This window comes from Hylobates moloch, unplaced genomic scaffold (assembly GCF_009828535.3).
Source record: "Hylobates moloch isolate HMO894 unplaced genomic scaffold, HMol_V3 SCAFFOLD_11, whole genome shotgun sequence".
Taxonomy (NCBI): Eukaryota; Metazoa; Chordata; class Mammalia; order Primates; family Hylobatidae; genus Hylobates; species Hylobates moloch.
The window spans coordinates 28,169,591-28,190,014 of NW_026652286.1; the positions used below are offsets into that span (position 1 = coordinate 28,169,591).

At 46.4% G+C, this 20,424-nt stretch overlaps 1 protein-coding gene and 1 long non-coding RNA gene across 2 annotated transcripts in view; one reads left to right on the forward strand and one right to left on the reverse strand.

The window, feature by feature from the left end:
- Window positions 1-20,424, reverse strand: part of NAV2 (neuron navigator 2) — a 780,691-nt gene that overhangs the window by 593,632 nt on the left and 166,635 nt on the right. The gene's annotated exons all lie outside the window — the stretch shown is intronic.
- Window positions 619-13,856, forward strand: LOC116476435 (uncharacterized). The gene is made up of 4 exons (XR_004250216.2): window positions 619-811; window positions 4,816-4,960; window positions 6,115-6,306; window positions 13,021-13,856. It is a non-coding gene; the product is annotated as an uncharacterized LOC116476435 (long non-coding RNA).

Genomic DNA, 20,424 nt, shown 5'->3' on the forward strand with positions numbered 1-20,424 from the left:
AAGTCCCCAAACTTCTGCAAGCTTTCCAAGAGTCTGTTATAAGCCTGGCCCTTTTAGGCCCAGCCCCCAACCAATGCCAGCACTGATGTCAGCTCACCGTCTCCATAGCCGGCAGCCCTGGGAGCTGAACTCACTAGATCAATGAAAACATCAACCATGCCAGACGTGCCTGCCTTGCTCCAAGCCTGCCAAGGAGCCAGGGGTTCAGGTGCAGAGCCGGGCCATCTGTCATTAGGCTCTGCTGTTAATTGCCGTACTAATGAACAAGGTTTGAATTGGAGGCACGGAATGCACATGCAGATTTACACACAGCTCTGTAGTACTGTGTCCCATTCCCTTACAAGCTAGCAAAGTCTCTTGGACGCAAAGGTAAAGGTGGCCAAGTGACATCACGCACACAGACGTTGCATAACCCAACCGGCAGATACTCCAAGTGGCAGATGTGCAGAATTTTTCAGCTAGGTGCTCATTCCTCCAGTCATCCATCTACTCAACAAATACTGGCTTTGTGGTGGCCACCATGTCAAATGCCAGGGCTCCAGAGATGACAACAACAGGGTCCCTACCCTCAGGGGATCATATCCTAGCAGGGGAGATAGAGAGGTGAACAAACAGGACAAATACTGATTGGCAAGTGCTAAGAGAGAAGTCAGAGGCTGTGGGAATGGAGAGGAGGAGTATCTAACCAGCCTGGAGTATCTGGAAGACTTCCTGGAGGAGGAGAAAACACCTGGGCTAAATCTTAAAGGAAGACCAGAAGTTACCCAGGGAAAGAAGTGAAGGAAGACATTATAAACAGAGAGGCCAGGAGGTAAGAGAGAACCTCAATGTCTGGGGACACAGGGAGTCAGATACAGGAGGCTCAGAGTGGGCAATGGGAGGTGAAGAGTGAAGACATTGGGGTATAGAGAGTGAGGATGCTGGAGAAGAAGGTGGGGTGCAGATGGTGACGAGTCCTGAAGAGCAATTGCTTTGCAAACCTTGATCAAGCTCTTGCAATGTGCAAGTGATGGCATTAAGTCAATGTGGGGGCCCTTGCCCTCATGCCACATGGACTTCCTAGAGGAAAAGAAGAAGAGTGGCTCGGAAGAAGAAGAAATGTCACCAGACTGAGTTAGTCAGAGAAGGCCTTGCTCTAGAGGAAGCAGAAGTGGGCCTCCAACTTCAGGCAGAACTTCAACAGGTGAGCCAGTGCCACCACCCAGATGTCTTGTGTATGTTGCCTCACCAAATCAATGAGGACATGACATCTTCCCATTTTCCAGGTAGGGAAACTGAGGCCCAGAAAGCTTAAATAGTTTGGGAGCTGGGAAGTGGAACAGGAAGGATGCACTATTCCTGACTGCAGAGCCTGGGCCCCATCCATTTCACCTCGCTGCTCCCCAAGGCCTTCCTGATCAAGGGAACAGCCTGACAAGCATGAGGAGGGCATGTGAAAGGCACACAGGAGGACCGGGCAGGAGGCGGTTTTCACTGGAGAAGGAGTTTGTGTGGAGGAGATGGGAGCCTTGGGTGTGGAGTGATGGTCAACAGAGCAGCACAAGCTTCAGCTTTGAAGTCTAGGAGCCCAGGGACAAGTGAGCTATCCTCTCCTGGCTGCAGATTTCTCACTGCAAAATGGGACCTAACACCTGCTTCCTCTGGATGAATTCTCCGATGAGAACCCAGTGAGATAATGAGTCGAGTGCTTAGGAGATGGCCTCATGCCTTGTGAGTCCTCAGCTGTGGATGATATGATTATTTTATTCAACAGCCATCATTATTCCCAATAATAATAACTGCAAGTAAGACCCCGGAGGTAGGCTGGGGCTGGTATGTGGAGGACGTGAGCTCTAGGCAGCCATGCCATCAGGATTCTGTTGACATTGGGGAATTACAGTGACAGTTCTTAAGAACAGACGTGAAACAACAGCTTGGACAGAGCATTTTCTCTTCTACAGAATAACACAGCAACTCCCTTATTCAGAAGTGTCATGATTTTTCTCCTATGCAGAAAAATTGTATCACAGTGAAGAAAGGCATGTCCAACACTTCAAATGCTGGCCACAAGGTACCAGTGGTGGTGACAGTGACCATCTGAAGGCTGGACACACACCAGTCACACTCCAGTGGTGAGGAGGTTGAGGAGGGCCTCATGGGTTCCAGCGGGGGCCAGGGGCACTCTGGATACCCCCAGCTGGTGAGGAGGGAAGAAGGTGGGGTCACTGCTGCTGGCCCCTTACTGCTGACACTGTGAGCCTCTTGAAGGTGTGGGGCCTCATCCTCTAAGCTGTTTATCGCTAAAAATCAGAAACCTCTGGGGGCCACACTCCTGTAAACACAGAAACAGATGCTCCCTGGACCACTCCTCTCTCTATCAAAAAGAATAAGGCAGTGGACTCCTCCTCCAGTGGTGGGCTTGGAGACAATGGAGGGAGGGGAATGCCTTTGTGAGGGGTGCAATGGGCTTCATTTCGATCCTGCCTCCCACCTTCTTGCTGTTCTGCAGAAGAGGGAGGCTGTGTGGTGGCTTCCAAGCGGCACAGCCATCCTTGAGGAAGGCAAGTGGGATCTGGCATATGTCGGGCACCAGTAAGTCCTTGCGCTCATTTACTGTCTTGTGACTTCTCTATGTAGCAGGTCTTATCCTCACTTTACAAACAAAAGTGTGGCCCCAAAAGGGCAAATGACTGTCCAAGCCATGCAGCGAGTAGGCCACTGAGCTGGATCCAAACCCATCTGCCTAAACTCTAAAACCCCAGTTTTAGCCCCTGCCAAATTCTGCCTCTCAGAGCAGAGGGTGGGAGAGACAGTAGTTGGCTACAGTTCTTCACAAAAGTGATTGAATGATAGTGGCCAAAGAGAAAGGAAGGGTCTAGAGGACCCCTGGTCCAGAGCCATGCAGAGGGACAGTCCTGGGTTTGCATCTCCGCTGGAGCGACCATTGGCACATTATTTATTCCCTCTCATTCCTGCTTCCTCATCTGGAAAATGGATCTCAGAAGGCCTATGTGCAGGATGGTTGTGAAGATCAGACGCAAAAGACTGAAGCCCTTGGACTTCAATAAGTGCTCACTGATGTCAGATATAATTATTGGTTAGTATTACAGAGCTGCAGATAGGATAAGGGGCTCCTCAAATATCCCCACTAACACATAAGATAGGTCAAGAATGAAACTGTGCGCTGCACAGGGCGTGAGAATTTTCTTCTCCCTCCCCGATAACTGGATCCTTTATTGCTGAGCACTTATGTACATTATCTAATTTCATCTTACCCAAAACTCAGAAACTAAATGTCCCATCACTTAGAGAGCCAGCTCCAATTTGGCTGTGGATTCTAGAGCCTGTTCTCCTCAAAGCTTGGCTCTCTGCTGCTGTGGCTCACAGCTACTAGGACTTGGGAACTGGCCTCTGGGTCCATGGTCTCCAAGAGGAAGCCTGGTGTCTCCTCACAGCTCCCTCACCCTCCTCTCAGAGGGTCTGCCCAGCAGTAGCACATGACTCAATCACTCTTCTAAATCCAGCGGCAACCACTGGCCACCCACTATGAATGACCCAAGTGGAAGACTTCTCTCTGGATGGGGAGAGGCAGGGTTCAGCTTGGAGTGTTTGGGTTCCCAGGCCCATCACCACGCCCTGCCTCATGGCCAAATGGCTGTTGGACCCAAATGCAGGCTTGCAGGGTCCAAATGAACCAGATAGGCAGGCACATGGGCCTTCTTAAAAGATTCCAAGGCTGGTCTTCCATTCCCTCTCCATCAAACCACTGCCTCAGCCCACAGCTCGGGCCAAGAGAGCTGTAAAATCCCCATTTGCCACAATTAGCAGATGAGTAATGAAATGGTAATGGCAGCCAGCAGTGGCCTCTGCTCTCCCAAGGCCCACGCCCCTGCCTCCTGTGAGTGCTAGCTTGGGACTGAGACCAGCAGAGCACCTGGTACCCAGAGGTACCTAGAGATACACCACTGGGCCCTCGCTTGGCAAAGTGCATCTTCCTGTTCCCCCTTCCTGAAATCTGAGCTGTCTTTGATATTCCCAGGGAGCTCATGTCCTCTATGAGAGGCCTTAGCTTAGGGTCTCCAAAGATAGGGTAAAATAGGGGAGGGAGCCCTACAGCATGGGAGAGGAGGAAGGAGGGAAAGTGGAAACAGTATTTGCATAGAGCTTGGGGCAGGAAGGAGCTGTCACTGAATGGAAAGCAGGCAGCGTGGCTGAAACCCACAGTGAGGTACAGGATCGGGAGGCAGAGACAATCAGGTACAATGAGGTATGGGACAGGGAGGCAGAGACAATCAAGTGGGCCCCATAGGCCATGGGGCAGATTTTGCCTCGGGGTTGGCAGGGCATCCCATGGCTTCTTCCCTTCCGCCCTGGCAAGTCGTTTAATACTTTTCTAGTTTTCAGCAGCATTTTAAAATTCATCTGTAGTTGGCCGTGCGTGCCTGAAAATGAGCTGATGTCAGCTCCTGGGCTGTTGTCTAGTAAAATGCCCACGAGTGTTTGTTTATGAGTGCATCGCAATAAAAGGATTAGAGGCAGCCATATCCTTCCAGTGGTCCCTGTGGTCAGCGGCTGCCTGAGTGTGGAGGAGAGTCGAGCTCTGGGCGCCCTGCCAGGAAACACTCTTGTCTCCTTTGGTCCAGCAAAGAAAGGACCTCAGTGCCTTCAGGCCCTAAGAGTAAAGTTAAAGAAAGCCTGGGCCAGAGAGAAAGAGTTATCCCTCAAAATGCTTCCGTCTTGCTTAGTTAATCTAATCTGCTTTATGTAGAACACAATAAACACAACCCCTAATTAGCAGGTTCATGCTGCAGCTGAATTCTCAAAATCGCTTCACAGATTCCAGCCTCAGCATTCCCAGAGAAGGCCCAGGATCTCTCTGAGAGGCCCAGTTGGTGTTTGTGGAATCATCACTCCTCTGCTGATCACACAGTTTGCCTCACTTTCTCCATGGAGCTCTTTGCTGAAGGACATTCTCCTCCAGGTCAGTGCTCCAGCCTGCCAGCCTCAGCCTGGAGCATCTGCTTAAATGAGATGGGAGGGGTAACATGGTGCATCGACGTGCCGGGCTGAATCTCAAGCCAAGGCAGGGGCAGCCTTCCTGAATGTCAAACCTGGAAAAGGGGGATTCTGTCATTCCTTCATTCACTCAGCAACTAGTTACAGAGCACGCGCTCTGTTAGGTGGCAGAGGTAGCTAGAGCTACATCATCAGGGTTCAAACCCTGCCTCTACCATCTCCCAGCTCTGTGGCCTTGAGCAAGGGACTTACTGCTTTGTACCTCATTTGCTCCACCCATAAAATGGTGATAATGAAAGCACACATGTTAAAAGGAAACGTGAAGATTAAATAAGGCATAAAGAGTTAGGACAGCCCCTAGCACACAATAAGCACCTTAAGAGAGCCCACGCTGCACAAAGGCAGAGCTGTGCTCCTGCCTTGTTCATCATTTTATCCAGGCACCTGGGAAGCCTGCCCTGAGAGGCCTGGTTGGTATTTGGTGGTAGAAGGCAGGTGTTCCACAAAGATTTGGGGAACGAATTATGAATTAATGAAGTTGAATGGTTGTTCTTGTTATTATTATTATTATTGTTGTTAATATTGCTTACTTCAGGCTGCTATAACAAAATACCATAGACTGGGCAGCTTATAAACAACAGATATTTATTTTTCACAGTTCTAGAAGCTGGAAGTCTCAGATCAGGGTGCCAGCATGGCCAAGTTCTGGTGAGGGCCCTCTTCTGGGTGGCAGACTCTCATCTCATCGTTTCGTTTCCTCACATAGCGGAAAAGGTAGGGAGCTCTTTGGGGTCCCTTTTATAAGGATGTGGATCCCATTCATGAGGGCTCCACCCTTATGATCTAATTACCTCTTAAAGGCCCCACCTCCTAATCCCATCACATCGAGGGTTAAGATTTCAGCATAGGCATTTTGAGTAGGGGCGCAAATACTCCGTCCAGGGCAATTATTATCGTTATACTCTGTAAGCTCTTACATGTCATGCCAGGAACACAGGAATGAATAAGTCAGATGTGATCTCTGCTTTCATTTATCAGATGAGAGGAATGTTAAACAACTAATAAATGTTTGCTGAATGATCAAGCAAATGAACTAATTACATGATTATTTAATTACAGCTGTGAAGGAAAAGCCCAACAAAAGGCAGGGTATTTTGTTCTAACTCAGGACATCTACTGACACAGCCAAGCTGTAAAGCAGACCACGGACTGCAGTGCAGCGTGGAGAACAACTCTACATCTGGTTGGAGGTGGAGTAATGTCCAGTCTGTGCACAGATGGCAGGTGTGCAGCACTCAGCATGGGATAGAGGTACCTGATCTAACCAAAGAGAAGAGGTGGGTCAGGAGAGCTTCCTGGGCTGAATGTTAAATAACAGAATCGAAGTCAATTGAGCCAAGGTAAGGGTAGGCTGTTTCCCCTTTACTCCCTGTGAATCTCAACCTTTAGCATGGGTCTGGAACATCATAGATGCATAACAAAATGTGTGTTGAATGAATGGATGGTTGAATGACTGAATGAATGAAGCTTTGATGAGATTCCCTTAGGAGTCTGTTATCCAGGAAGGTTGAACATCCATTAATCTTTCCATGCCCAAATGAAGAAATTGAAGCCCAGAAGGAAGAAGTCAATAGCCCACTCTATTCATCCTACTTCTCTGTCCCTCTTTAGCTCTGTGCTGCTGTTTGAGAGGAACTGTTTACTGCCCCAGCTATGCCCTCTTGTATTTTTACAAAGCACAGTTCTATTGCTCCCAGCAAACATAGTATCTTTCTATGGCACAGGCTGGACGCCATTCTATACCTCCATCTTAATGCAAAGTTGTTCCCCAATGCTATGGCTCAGTCCATGTTTGGTTTTGCAGACATGTCTCTATCAGTAGAAATCCTCAGCTATAACAAGATTATTTTTACCCATTGATCCTAATGGGCTTTCTTACCTGCAAAGGATCTTAGGGGACACCAGGGTGGGAACCACAGAACCCTGACTGAGAACCAGTCTTTTAGGAGCCTCCTCTGGCTGTTTGGTGTATCACTGGTGCATGATGCAGTATCTGGATAAGCCTGGCCAAGAGCCTAGTCTGCCTCTGGGGGCTTATCCTGAAATTCTGGAATGACTCCTGAACTTTTGGTGCTCAACCACCTCCTCCTTGCAGGGCTAAAAATAACTTGGCCACTTCCTGACAGGCAGGACTGGTGTCAGTTTGGGGTGCATGATACTGAACTAGGTGCCAGGTACAGATGGGCAATTTCTGGGCAGTTTTACTTAATCTTCTCAAAAGTTCTGCAAGGAGGTATCATTATCCTCATTTAAAAGTTGAAGAAATCAAAACTCTAGAGGTTTGGTGATTCCACTCAAGGATGTGTGAGAGTTCAGAATCAGAACCAGGATGTGTGAGAGTTCAGAATCAGAACCAGAAAGACTTAAACCAGGGAAATAAATCCCCCAAAGGAGGAACACCATGCCAGGGCACGCCCACACGCAGAACCTCCAGGCTTTCACTAGGGTGGCTGTGAGTTTTTGCAAACTGTGGCTCTAAACGGATCATGTAAGAGGCATGAGAAACCAAGAAAGTGGACTGCGCAGGCCAGGAAAAGGGAGTTAGCAGTGATTCCTTCTGCTACTTTCTCACCAACCCACATCCTTTCTCTTCTGCAAAACCCATTTCATCTTATTATTGTTATTACTTTTTTTTTGTAGAGAGAGGGTCTTGCTATGTTGCCTGGTCTGGTCATGAACTCCTGGGCTCAGTTGATCCTCCCACCTCAGCCTCCCAAAGTGCTGGGATAATAGGTGTGAGCCACCATGCCCAGGTGAAATTTCATCTTTTTAACTCTGTTAATAACTTCATCTACCATTGTGTCTTTCTTGTTTGTTCACTGAAATTTCATAAAACCCCGCTGCTGACATGAATACTTGGGTATGTTGCATATGGTGACCTTGGTCTGTTGCCCAGCCTCTGGAAACTCAGGTCCTCATCTAGGTGGAAACACCAGTCCAGCAGGAAGCCCCTTGGCTTTATTGCAGTCCTTATTTCTCCCACTCTCTCTCTGCAGAGGTTGTTGAACAGTCAGAGGGACCAAAATAGAGCTAGCCAAAATTGCAAGTGCATTCTATCATCTCCCCCGAACCCTCATGCTCCTGTCCCACAACATCAGCCAAAGGAAAACAAAACAGGGAAAGTAGACATGGCTCATTTTTGCTTGTAACAAAGAGATGAGTTGTGGTGAAGAATTAACAAAGGAGCACAAATTAGCACAATCCTATAGGCTGTAAATAAATCAGCCTTAAAAGTGTTCACAACTTAAGCCTCTTTTATCCTCAGCTGAGAAAGGCTTCTGTGATTTCCTGCCCACGGTGTTGTTAGTGAGGGTAGCAGTTCTGGACTTTGGGGATGAGAGTTGTTAGGAAAGGTGGCAGTTCATTTGGTACTGTGGGGCTCAAACTTCAATTCCACACCATTGGCTTAGGAGAAAGAGGGGCCTATGTCACCTTTTACTTGCAGCAAAAAGACAAAAGATCCCCATCATGTGGTAGAAGCTGTTCTGTGTTCTGCAGCTCTTGGAGTCCCTTAGAGATCTCATTTGATCTCAAGTCTTTAAGTCCATCTCTACACATTGATGACATCCTAATTTATATCTCCAGCCAGGACATCTTCCTGAATTCCATGCTTATAATTCCACCTGCCCATTTGGCATCTCCACTTGCACATATAAAGAAATCTCCACAGTAACCCTTCAAAACCAAATTCCTGCTATTCTCTCCCAAACCTGCTGCACGTGCAGCCTTTCCTATCTCAGTCAATGGCAAGCCCATTCTTCTAGTTGCTCAGGCTGAAACCCTTGGAATCAACCTTGATTCCTTTCTGTCACTCACATGCCTCATCCCATCAACCAACAAATCCTCCCGGCTCTACCTTCAAAGCAACCACAGTCCTAGCACTTCCCACCCCCACCCTGCTTCCACCTGGCCCAAGCCTCCAGCATCACTTCCTGAATCGCAGTAACTGCTTTACAGTGTTATTTGTATCAAGGGGAAACTGGAAACTATTCTAGTATCCATAATATATATTTTATCAAATAATTTTCAAGGCTTTTGTACTCTGGGTTGTCAAACTATTTAAGATGCTGCTGAAGAGCAATTAGCATCTGGGAAGATGTTCACATGAAATTACAAAGTGAAAAAAGGATATGTAGAAACTGGAAAGTTATATTGGAAAATGCTCTCTGGTTCTGAAATTGTAGAATTTTAAATTTCTTTTTCTATGTTTGTGCTTTCTACACTTAAAAAATTGTGTTCATGTTTAGGAAAAAAATACAATTAAAAATAAAATGATGGCAAAGTAAAAGACAGAAGTAGAGCCAATACATGGTTGATGTAGAGGACAGGGAGGCTGCAAGTTCCCTCTCAGGCATAGAATATAATATTTGAGCTGTAAGTGCTGTGAGCTCCCATTTTATAGATGGAAAAAGAGAGGTCCAGAGATACACAGTGAGTTGCCCAGAAAAATAATGCCTGCTTTCATTTACTCTTGTGTACCAGATATTGTGCTATGTGCTTTATAAATATGAAAATTTGTATTCTCCACACTGGCTATACGAGGTTAAGAATATCTCGCTCTACCACTCCATCCATTCTACAGATGAGGAGACTGATGCTTATACAAGTTATATAATTTGCCCAGAATCACATGGCTAGTCATATTCAGAGCTGGTACCCAAACCCCAAAGCTCATCCTCTTAACTATTACTGTTTTCCTAGTTTACAAAGTCATACATTCAGCTGGGAAGGAGAACCTAGATTTCTAAACTCCCAGTCACCTTGCACCATTTTGAAATGAAGTGTGGATGAGTAGAATTAAACAGCTCAGAGGCCCCAAAAACTCCTCCTCATGCCCCTGCTTCAGCCCAGAGCACAGCCTGGACCTGCCTGGGCTACAGCCATCTCTTCTGGTTCGACTCATGAGTCCAAAACTTTTCGCCCTTTGAAGGAGCAGCTGCTGTGGGCAGGAGACTTCCAGAGAACATGAAGTAAATCAATGTTGGAGACTGGCCTGGCATTGGAAGTTTCTCCCAGAGCCTGGCCTGCCACCCAGAATTCTCTCCTTTGTGAGTCCCACCAAGGCAGTAAATGCATAATGGATTTAGGGACCATCCCCTAAGGTTAAATGTCAAACACACCTTCAAATAAAATGTCAGGGATAAAAGCAGCTGGTGAGTTGGTCTCTCTGAGATGCGGAGAAAGTGTACTCTGGTCATTCCCGTAGCTTCCAGGCTGTGTGGAGAATCTTGTGGCCTAAAGGGGAGAATTGGGTTGAGGAGTTGATACATATTTTCACCTAAAATGTCGGTAAAAATAAGGTCAGAAAAACCGCAATGTTAAAGAGCTGCAGAATGTGTGTTGAGAGGATCTGGTGAGAGAATATTACTTAAACCCTGGGTGAACAGAATTGTTGTTCTAGTACTGAGGACAACAGTCTCCCTCCAAGCTTGAAAATGAGAACATTAAGATTTTCCTGCTAGAGGCACCCTCCAAGACAAACACAATACACCCTGGAGCAGAGCTGCACAAAAGCATCATGAGGAGGCAGAATAGCCCCCAGCCTGCAGGCCTGGATGCCAACTTTTGTGCAAATCTTAGCATTGTAAAAGAAAATATACAGATCAGGCTGAAATGGTGGGGCAGGGTAGAGACTGGCATGTTTGTCTCCTGGGGCTGCCACAAACTGGGTGGCTTAAAGGAACAGACATTTATTGTCTCACATTTCTGGAGGCTAGAAGTCCAGAATCAAGGTGTGAGCAGGGCCGTTCTTCCTCTGGAGCTCAGGGTAGAATTCTTCCTTGCATCTTCCTAGCTTCTGGTAGTGGCCATCAAGCCCTGGCATCCTTTGTGTACAGCTGCATCACTCCAATCTCTGCCTCTTCATTGCACAGAGTTGCCCATCCCGTGTGTGTCTCTCTCCTTTTCTTATACCAGTCATATTGGATTAAGGGCTCACTCCACTCCAACAACCTCATTTTAACTAATTACATCTGTGACGACTTTATTTCCAGACAAGGTTACATTCTGAGGAATTAGGGGTTAGGACTTCAACATAGCTTTTTGGAGGATCCAAGTAAACCCATAATAGTTGGCCCACAAAAGAAACGAAAATAATGGGAGCATTAAAAGGGAGAGATTTACATAGTGTGCCAAGCATCCCTGTGCTTGATGGGGACAGGGCCCATGACTGTCTACACCACTAGATCCCCTTAGGCCACACCCTGGCCCAGGACACCACTCCGTCCCCTCCACAGAGATGCCCTGCTGCTGATGCACAATGAAAGGAGTGTGGCAGCCACACCAGGGTGCCATCACCCTGGGATCTGACTGTGTAACCAGCCAGGCTTCCCAAAGTAGCCCTACTCTACAGTTTTCCATGCAAATAGCCACTGCAAAGATTGGGGTCATTCCACATTCTACTTGCTTTTCAACACCTGTGTGTCTCAACTTTTTCTGGTTGAGAACAACACCCCTTTGAATGCCAAAACTGTGGATGACACACTGGAAGAGATAAAGAAACGTGAAACACCACCAAACAAGTCAGCAAGAATAACATCACCACTGCTGCAGCAGAAGCAAGTCTCGCCCTTTCTATAAAAATGCCCGGTCATCACACTTGTCACGCATGGTCTAGAAATGCATCCGCAGAAATCACAAGATTCTAGTCAGCCCTTCACACAGCCCCGGTCTCTGTGCAGGTAGAGTTGCGTATCGTCCTTCTTGGGCTCCCCTACATATTTCCAAAGCAAAGTTCTCATATATCTCAAGAAAATCAAAGGGATTCACTATTTTACCTCTTTACGGGCTGTATCTCTCTCTTTGTAGCATCGTCCAAGCCAGTGTCACAGCACAAGTATTCAGTTATTGCAAAATGCAATATCGTGCTGATCTGCGTAGTCTGGCGGCATGCCTGTGAAGGGCTATGTGGCATGTCAGAATGAAGACACACTGCTGGGAAACCCTCTCCAGCACTGACCAGGAGAAGGAGACCAAGTTATTTTCAAACATTTTCTTTTCTCCCGGCAAAGGTTGAAACAGAAAAGTGGCTTCCACCTGGTCCTGAGTTATTCAGCAATTCCAATTAGTCATTTTGCCCCATTCTAGTTAATTGAGCTTTCACTCTAAGATCCTAAAATAAAATGTGAATGCAGAACAGTTACCTTGTGATTTTAGCCTACCAGCAGGGGATGGGACCCTTCCTTTTAAATTTTTTCCCTGACTCCCTCCCCGCCATGTAGCCTACCTCTCTGGTTCTCCCCAGACACATGGGCCATTGGTAGTTGGCATCTCAGAGGCATTTACCATTACTGCCCACCTTACTCAGTCTCCTCTCCTGGAGGCCAGTTTTAGTCTCTGTCTCTATTTAAGCCCCAGCCTCTGTACCCAGAATCTTCCCAAGAAAGCAAGCTGCCAGCTATGAGTTTCACTTTACAGCCCATGCAAGGCTGTTTTCCCTGAAGACAAACTGCCACCCTCCCTGCAGCCCCCAGCTCTCAGAGTTGATCAGACCCTCCCCTCTTTCCACCCTCAGAGTCCCAACAGAGCCTCCTAGGTAGAGAGCTCTCCAGGGAATGAAGTGGTTTCCTGATGGGAAGGGAAACAGAGAGTTTATCTATTTCCTTTGGAACCTGTCCATGCAAAGCAATGTCAAAGACTGGGCTGGCATACAAAAGGCATTAGGCAGGGACCCAGAGGGCAATGTGCAGAATTCTGGCCACAGCCCCCAGAATGTGTTGTTACTGGCTATGTCCATTCTTATTTGGCAGGCAGTCTTTGGACAGGCGTTTGCTTTTCAGGCTGGGCTTGATATGTCCTGGGTCAGAAGGGAAAGGCTGGTGGCCATGCCGGATCTCAGGGCTTGAGGCTGTGGGGAGGCTGCAGAGCTTGGCAGGGTTCCAGCAGTGGTGCGGGCCGAAGGGAGTCACCACTGGGAACCTAGGCCCAGGCAACAAGAGGTTCTCTCATTCTGGCTTCTCCCTCCAGCACCACCTGCCAGGCCAGAACAGAAAGAAGGGCGATGGAGACTGGCAGAGAAACAGCAATTACTGCCTGGTGAGAAGTAAACAGCGTCTGCTTCCAGAGGCTTTATGGACCAGAAAGCCTGCAGGAAATAGCTCCTGCTTCCTAGCCTGGAGTTCCTCATGTACTAGCCCTCCCTGCTACAATTTTGATGGTTTTTTGCATATTTACAGAATTGTGCAACCATCACCATACCATGATCAGTCTTAGAAGAGTTAATCACCCCTGACCCCAGAAAACTCTGTATTCATTAGCAGTCACTCCCTTTCCCCTTCCCACCCTTCTCCAACATTAGGCAACCACTAATCTACTCTCTGTCTCCATAAACTGGTCTATTTTGGACATTTCACATAAGCCTCCCTGGATCCCAGTTTAAGCATCCTGGGGTTTGTCTGCCTGCCAGAGCCATTGTGCCACTGGGGCTACCTGTCCTGTGGGTTGACAAGGCAGGTCCAAACCTTTGCCTGCTCTCACATCCATTCCTTTTGTGTTAGTCCATGAGTCTCCTGACTGTTCTCTCCAACAACAACACAGACTGACAAAACCTACTGACTTGGAGTCAGGAACAGACTTTGCTATTTTCTGGCTGTGTGGTCCTGATGAGTCACTTGAACCTCCTGGACTTGTTCCTCAGCCTAAAACCAAGACTAATAAATCAAGTCCATCTCACAGCCTTACGTGGGGATCAAAAAAGATAGAGCATGTGAACATACATTGTACATCACAAAGCTGTATGCAAATAAATATCATGTAATTCCAGCCCTTTTTGAGTTTATAAATAAAAGTGAAAACCTCATAACTCTAAGTCCTCCCCTTCCTTGCCTCTATTCCTCTATGCTTGTTGGTCTGTGTGCCTACTACACAGCTGCCAAGGATAACTCAAGAGACCCAGCCATGAGAAGCAAGAAGAGAAGAGCAGACTACTTTCCAGTGTCCCTAGATGAAAAAAGACAAAATGATCAGCCCTGGGCTGGGTAAGCTGTTGCCTAAAAAGTGCTGGCCCTGCCACAATACACAGGGCACCATGCAATGACCAATGGATTTCGGGCTGAGGCAGTCCTGGGTTAAGCGCTGGCTCTGTTGTGCCATCTCTGCCAATGTAACTAACCTCCTCTCACCTGTTTCCTCACCTGTACAATTTGGAATAAAAATATTTACACCCTTGTGAGGCATCTGCTAGGATTGCCCTACATAAGGGCTCAGCACAGAGCCTGGCTAATGGTAAACAATGAATTGCAGCCACTGTGATTAATGCTGTCATGGCTGTAATGATTACTGCTGTTACCAAAGAAGGAGACAACAAATCAGTACGGAGCACTGGCTCTCATGTAGGTTTCAGGACAGCATCCACAACCTCTCTGGAACCCAGTTTCCTCATGTTTAAAATAGACATAAAAATAGTACCAAACTCATAGTGTAACTGTGAGGGTTAATGAGTTCACACACTTAATGTGCTTAGAACAGAGAGCTATGGATTTATCACTGGATCTCCTAAGACAGTTTCCATCATGCCCTCACAGATCCACAACCACTCCTGTGTTTCTTCCTCTCACGTTCTCCTCTATATAATCTCTCTTGGTCCCTGTTTTCCATTTAAAATGTTCTTCTGGTATTTCTCCAACTTGCGTAATAGCTTCAAGTTTTCCAATCTCATCTAACAGTCTGTATGCACCTGCAAAAGTCAAAGAACTGAAACATTTTGTATATCCTCCTGGAAAAATGCTAATGCCCAGTAAAAGAATGACCCCAGGAATGAGAAAAGACCTCAGACCCATTCTTGAAGTGGGTCCCTGCCTGTTAAACCCAGCTCATAACATTTTTTTTTCCTATTTCTTTCCAGTTGGATGTTTTGGGCAAGATTAAAGCAATTCTAGCAAATGTCAGGGGCTCAACTGCCCAGTGCATTAGAATAAAATTTCATTTTCTCCTTAGAGTTTTAGGGGCAGTGATTCTAAAGCTTTGGGGGGAAACACTGATGAAATCTAAAGAACCAGCAAAGAGAAGGTGGGGCAAACAATTATCTTCTCATCTTGCCTGCTGCTGCTGATTGCATTATCATTTATCGCAGTGCCTGCTCTCACCTAGGAAAAGCATCTTGAAATATCGGGTTGAATAAATATCCCAACCATCAGTGTGGAAATACAAGCCCAAATCAGCCAAATCTTAAGTGCATTTGCATCTAATCTCTTTATAATCCTTTCTACGGAATAGAGTAAAAGCTGAGCAAGACATTCCAGCCTTCCCGGGGTGCACAGGACACACACACCCCTCCTCAAACTCCATAATGTAATTATCCGAGGTGCCTCCTTTGAGGGTTTGAGGCCCCAGCACTCATGCTAATGACATAGTTCGTGTCCAAGATGATTTTGTGCACTTGCATGTGCATGCACACACACACACACACACACACACACACACACTAATAAACAATAGGGGATGAAACCTCCAAAGGAAAGTGAGTTGGCACAGACCTTAAGGGTTGCCTCGCTCACTCATCCTCAACCCCATTTTACAGAAGAAGACACTGAATTCCAGAGTAAGGGACTGACATGTCCTAATGCTCTGTCCTTTTTCTTTTTTGTTTCCTCATTTGTCGTATGCAAATAATTTCTTCTATATTGCAGGGTATTTGAGGATACAATGAGAAACACAAGCCCTGAAATGTAGTAGATGCTTAATAATTTTACTTTCTGCTCTTCCTTCTCAAACTACCCAGTTATGTAATAATTTCATTTTGTTTGCTTTCTCCTGAACACTTAGTAGGACCACAATATTAAGGAAGCTAGGAAAGTTATGAAGGGCTCACCTTGCAAAGCATAAGCTTTTCCCCCAGAGCAGACGTTGAGATTTTGGAGGTTTTACTTGCTAGTTCATTTATTTAACAAATTCAGAGTCAGCCATTGTTATAGGCATTTGGGGATTCAATAGTGAATAAAACATTTATTGAGAGAGATAAATCTTAAATTGTTATACTCATAATCATTTAATTAAAATTCTGATTAAGTGATACAAAAGGCAGACAGGTGGCTGTAGGAGTACATGACGGGGAACTTAGAGACTGGAGTGGAGGATAATCAGGGAAGCCTTCCCTGAAGAAGTTAACACTTACATGCAGATATGAAGGGTGATTAGGAACTTGTCCAACAGTAAATGGGACTGAGAATGAGAACTGCGAAGAGAAGCCCGGGAGGAGAGAGTAGAAACATATGCAAAGGCCCTGAGGAGAGAAGGTACCTGCCACACTTAAATAACCAAATAGGATTAGCGAGAAGTCCAAGGGGCTGGTTTTGTGCTTGTATGCTTATTTGTTTTTCTTTAGTTTGGAAGAGGACAAAGGTCAGCACCCACAGAGCCCTGGGGAGGAAGGGCCATTAGAGTGGGTAGTCAATGAGTCAGCTTTGACTCATCCTGACCCTGATTCTGACCCATGGATCAGGTCAGGATAGGAGTTGCTGCAACTCCAAAGGAATCAGTAGGACAGCCTCAGGAAGAGAAGGCTGAACCCCTGAGACAGAGCAAGGCTGGTCCACAAAGCAGCCCCCATCAGCATGTGCTTATTAAAACAATCTCCCTCCTTCATCCCACCCCACTACTGCCCTTGCTATAAAAGGAAACATACTTTCCATTTCATCAAGGACCAATCTTTCAGACCCAACTAAAATCCAGAAATGCATGTCTCTAAGGCTTCATGTATTTATTAATCCTCATCCTGGGGACACTGTGTATAAGGGTTAAAAGCCTGGGCTCTGGAGTTAGACTGCCTGAATCTGAATCCTGACATTGTCATTTACTAGCTGTGTGACCTCAGGCAAATCTCTTAACCTCTGTTCCTGATCTATAACTTGAGGATAACAATAGACTCACTGATAGGGTTGTTATAAAGATTAAATGAGATAATGTACACAACATAGGGACATATAGGTGGAAGCCTTCAATAAATGGAAGCTTTATGATGATTATAATGATGATGATTTCATTAATATCATCAGCATCTTAGCAACCATGTAGTATCCATCTACAATGCTCCAGAAACTGAGCCAAGCATTTCACATCCTTTATTTTGAATGTTCCTCCAACTTTGGTGTAATGATCCCCATTTTCTAAATAAGGAGACAGCTTAGAGGAATTAAGTGATGCAGCTATTTAGTGACACAGTGCAGATTCAAACCCAGGCTCCAAAAGTAGTCCACCCTCCACATTTCTATACCAAATTAGCCACTTCTCATCAAAAGCCTGTAAAATCCTGTTAATTACAACAAATGAGGATGGAGTCAGTTTATACTACCTGTTCATGAATTGGCAGATTTTTAACATCATTCCTTGTCCCAGGAGGACTCTCCAGGGTTCTATTATTACCATACAATTCTTTGGGGGAAATGAAACAACAGCTGGCCCTGCCAATCACCATGGCAACACTCCTGTAATTACTAGAACCATGTCAACAGCAACTTTATACATACATACACATTCCAAATTTGCACTTAACTGATATATTATGTATGTACTTGTTCATGACACCACTCGAAGTTCAGGTAGAGGTATTTTCAATCAGCTCCAACATCCCTTTCCCTCCTTGGATGTTTCCAAGACCCCATCAAGCCAGGCACAGGTAGGGAGAGAGGTTGCTGGGGAGAATAGAACATTGCCAAGCTCTGGCGCCACATACTGCACTCTGGCAATGTGTAAGTGGAGGGCAGGCGTTATGGGTGTGTGACCTCTGCAATCACACAGGGCCTCATGCTCAGGAGGGCCCTATGCTTGGTTCAATACTCTGCTGGCACCATCTTGAAATTCTTAATGATTTTTGAACAAGGGGCTCCACAAGTCCATTTATCAGGGAGCCCCTCAAATTATATAGCCAGTTTTGTGTGAGGACAAAGCGATGGACAGATACTGTGAAGCTCCTTTCTGGGTGGCATTTTCTCTTTCTTTTCTCCTTCCTTTCAGAGCTGCCAAGGCACCCCACACTCTAACTCAAGAGCTCTACCTGACCAAAACTCAGTGGCCTTTCCTCAGGAAATCCAGCTATGCTGATGCCACCAGAACTGAGTCAGAACTCCTAACTCTACAAATATGGCTCCTCTGTATTGAGTGCCTGCTAGGTGCCAGGCACAACACTCAACTAAGACCAATATTATTTCTGATCTGGGAGATAGGTAGGATCAGCCCCATTTCACAGTTGAGGACATTGAGGCTCAGAGAGATTCAGTGACTTGTCCCAAGGTCACACAGTGCATCAAACACAAATCTGATGAGCCTTCTCAAAGGCTCTTGATGCCACCTGCTTCCAGAACATTCTGCCACTCACTCTGCCTAGGCTGCTGCCCTGCCTGACTTGAGCTCAGGCAGTTCTGCCATTTGGGGCAGATCGGCTACAAGTCCTGGAGTATGGGCCCTTCCTAGTCCCACGCCTATAGTTTCTGGCTCCTCTTACCTCTTCCAGACTTGGATGAAAACACTCTCCAGCATGGGGTGGGAACTGGTCTCCTGAGAGGCTGCCATCAAGACTGGGTGATACGATCCTGAAGTGCAGAAGAGTTAACTCCCACTAGGAAAATTTTGACCAGTGGAAAATAGGAGTTGAGAGGGAGCAGGACACATACATTCCTTCTTCCTCTCTCCATGGACTGCTTCATGATAGTCGGCCTTGCAGCTCATCCAGCCGAGTCTCACGTGTCATGCTGAAAGGTCTTGTGCAGTGACCTTCTGGGTGTCTCCATGGCTGTTTGTGCCATAATAGCCATCAAGCAAACACACCACTTTGTGTGGCTTTGCATCCTTCTTTGCCTTACTTCCTTGTGTCTCCACCTTTGCTGCCATGGATTTGCATCTTCCAAATGAAACATGTCATTTTTAATTTTTGCCCCAGGCTCTATCTTCTAGACAAGCTAGCCTAACATACATGTAGGAAGGGCAGCCTTCCCACTCAGCCCAGGGTGTGGTGGAACTTCATTTAGGCTACATGTGAAAATTGGCCACCTGCTTTGCTGTAAATGTGATTTGTGGTTCTCTGCTCTCCGACTGCTGTAGGAATGGCCCCCACCTGAGAGAAGCAGTGGCCATTCCAGCTTGCTGGTCAGCACAGGCCTTCCTTCTTCTCTCTCTCCCCATTCAATCTGTATGACCCGACCCCACCCCACCTTAAGGCATGGTTAATTGTTCATTAGTGACACCTGGCCCAAGTTGAACCAATGAATCTCTCCCTCTCTTGGGATTTTTAAACTCAGGACTAAGTGATTCCGTCTCCACTTCTTTCTACATACTCTCTCCAAAACCACATACCCAGTGTCTACAGCTCTAAGTAAGAAATCCTGGGAGTGGTCCCGTGGCCATCCTTTCTGTTATGTGGGTAATGTCAATCTGCAGCGTGAGAGAAGAATTCCACCAATATGCAGAGAGAAACAGAGGCAGGAGCTACAGAGAATGTCCTAATGGCAGTCTCAGGTATGTGGCTTTCTGCATTCCAAAGCTCAACTGCTCTTCCACCCTCCCTAAGGTTCAGTTGCTCTGTGTGCTCACACAGTAACCTCCATTAAATGTCCCTTGTGGCCTAATCCTATTCTAATTATGCTTTTGCCATTTGTGACAGACGGAAGTGCAGTTAGCACAGTGTATTCCACCGAGGAGTGAGAGAATGGGGAGATGGGAAGAGGCTAAGTTTTGGACTCCAACAGGCCTGGGTTTCAATCTCGAACTCCATCACTTTCTATCTGTGGACCATGGACAAGTCATTTAACCTCTCTGTGCCTGAGGTTCCTCATCTGAAAATTAGAGGAATAACACTATGTTTCAAGGCAGATGTAAGGATCAAATTGGGACCAGGTTTACAAATAACATGCTTAGCACAGGGCCCACACACAGAAACTGCTCAAAAATGTGAATTACTTTTTCCTGCCTTTCATGCCAGGGGGAGGGGCTATCTCTAAAGGCAGGTTTTGCTTCAGCCCCAGACCCCATTTTGTTGGGTCAGAAAGCACTGTTAGTTACTATAAACTGTCCTCATTCCCAGCACTTTGGAAGGGGAAAACAAGACCTGGAGGACTTCCCCAGAAATCAGAGATTCATAAACTTTCATCCCTGAAGCATACCTATGAGATAGGATAGCTCCACCTTTCACATTGGGCTGCTCTGGAAATCCTCAAAAGTGGTCACTCAGCTTGGACTTGAATGTCTCCTAACAGGAACCTCCCTCCCTCCCCAAAGCAGCACATTCCATTTTTACATAACTCTGACATGAATAAAGGATTAAGTTTCCCTCCTCCATCAGGCTTGGAGTCTTTGACAGATTGGAAACTCCAGATTTCTATGACAGTAGGATTGAAGCATTGAAAGATTTTAATGTCACCATCATGAGCCTAAAAGAGATCT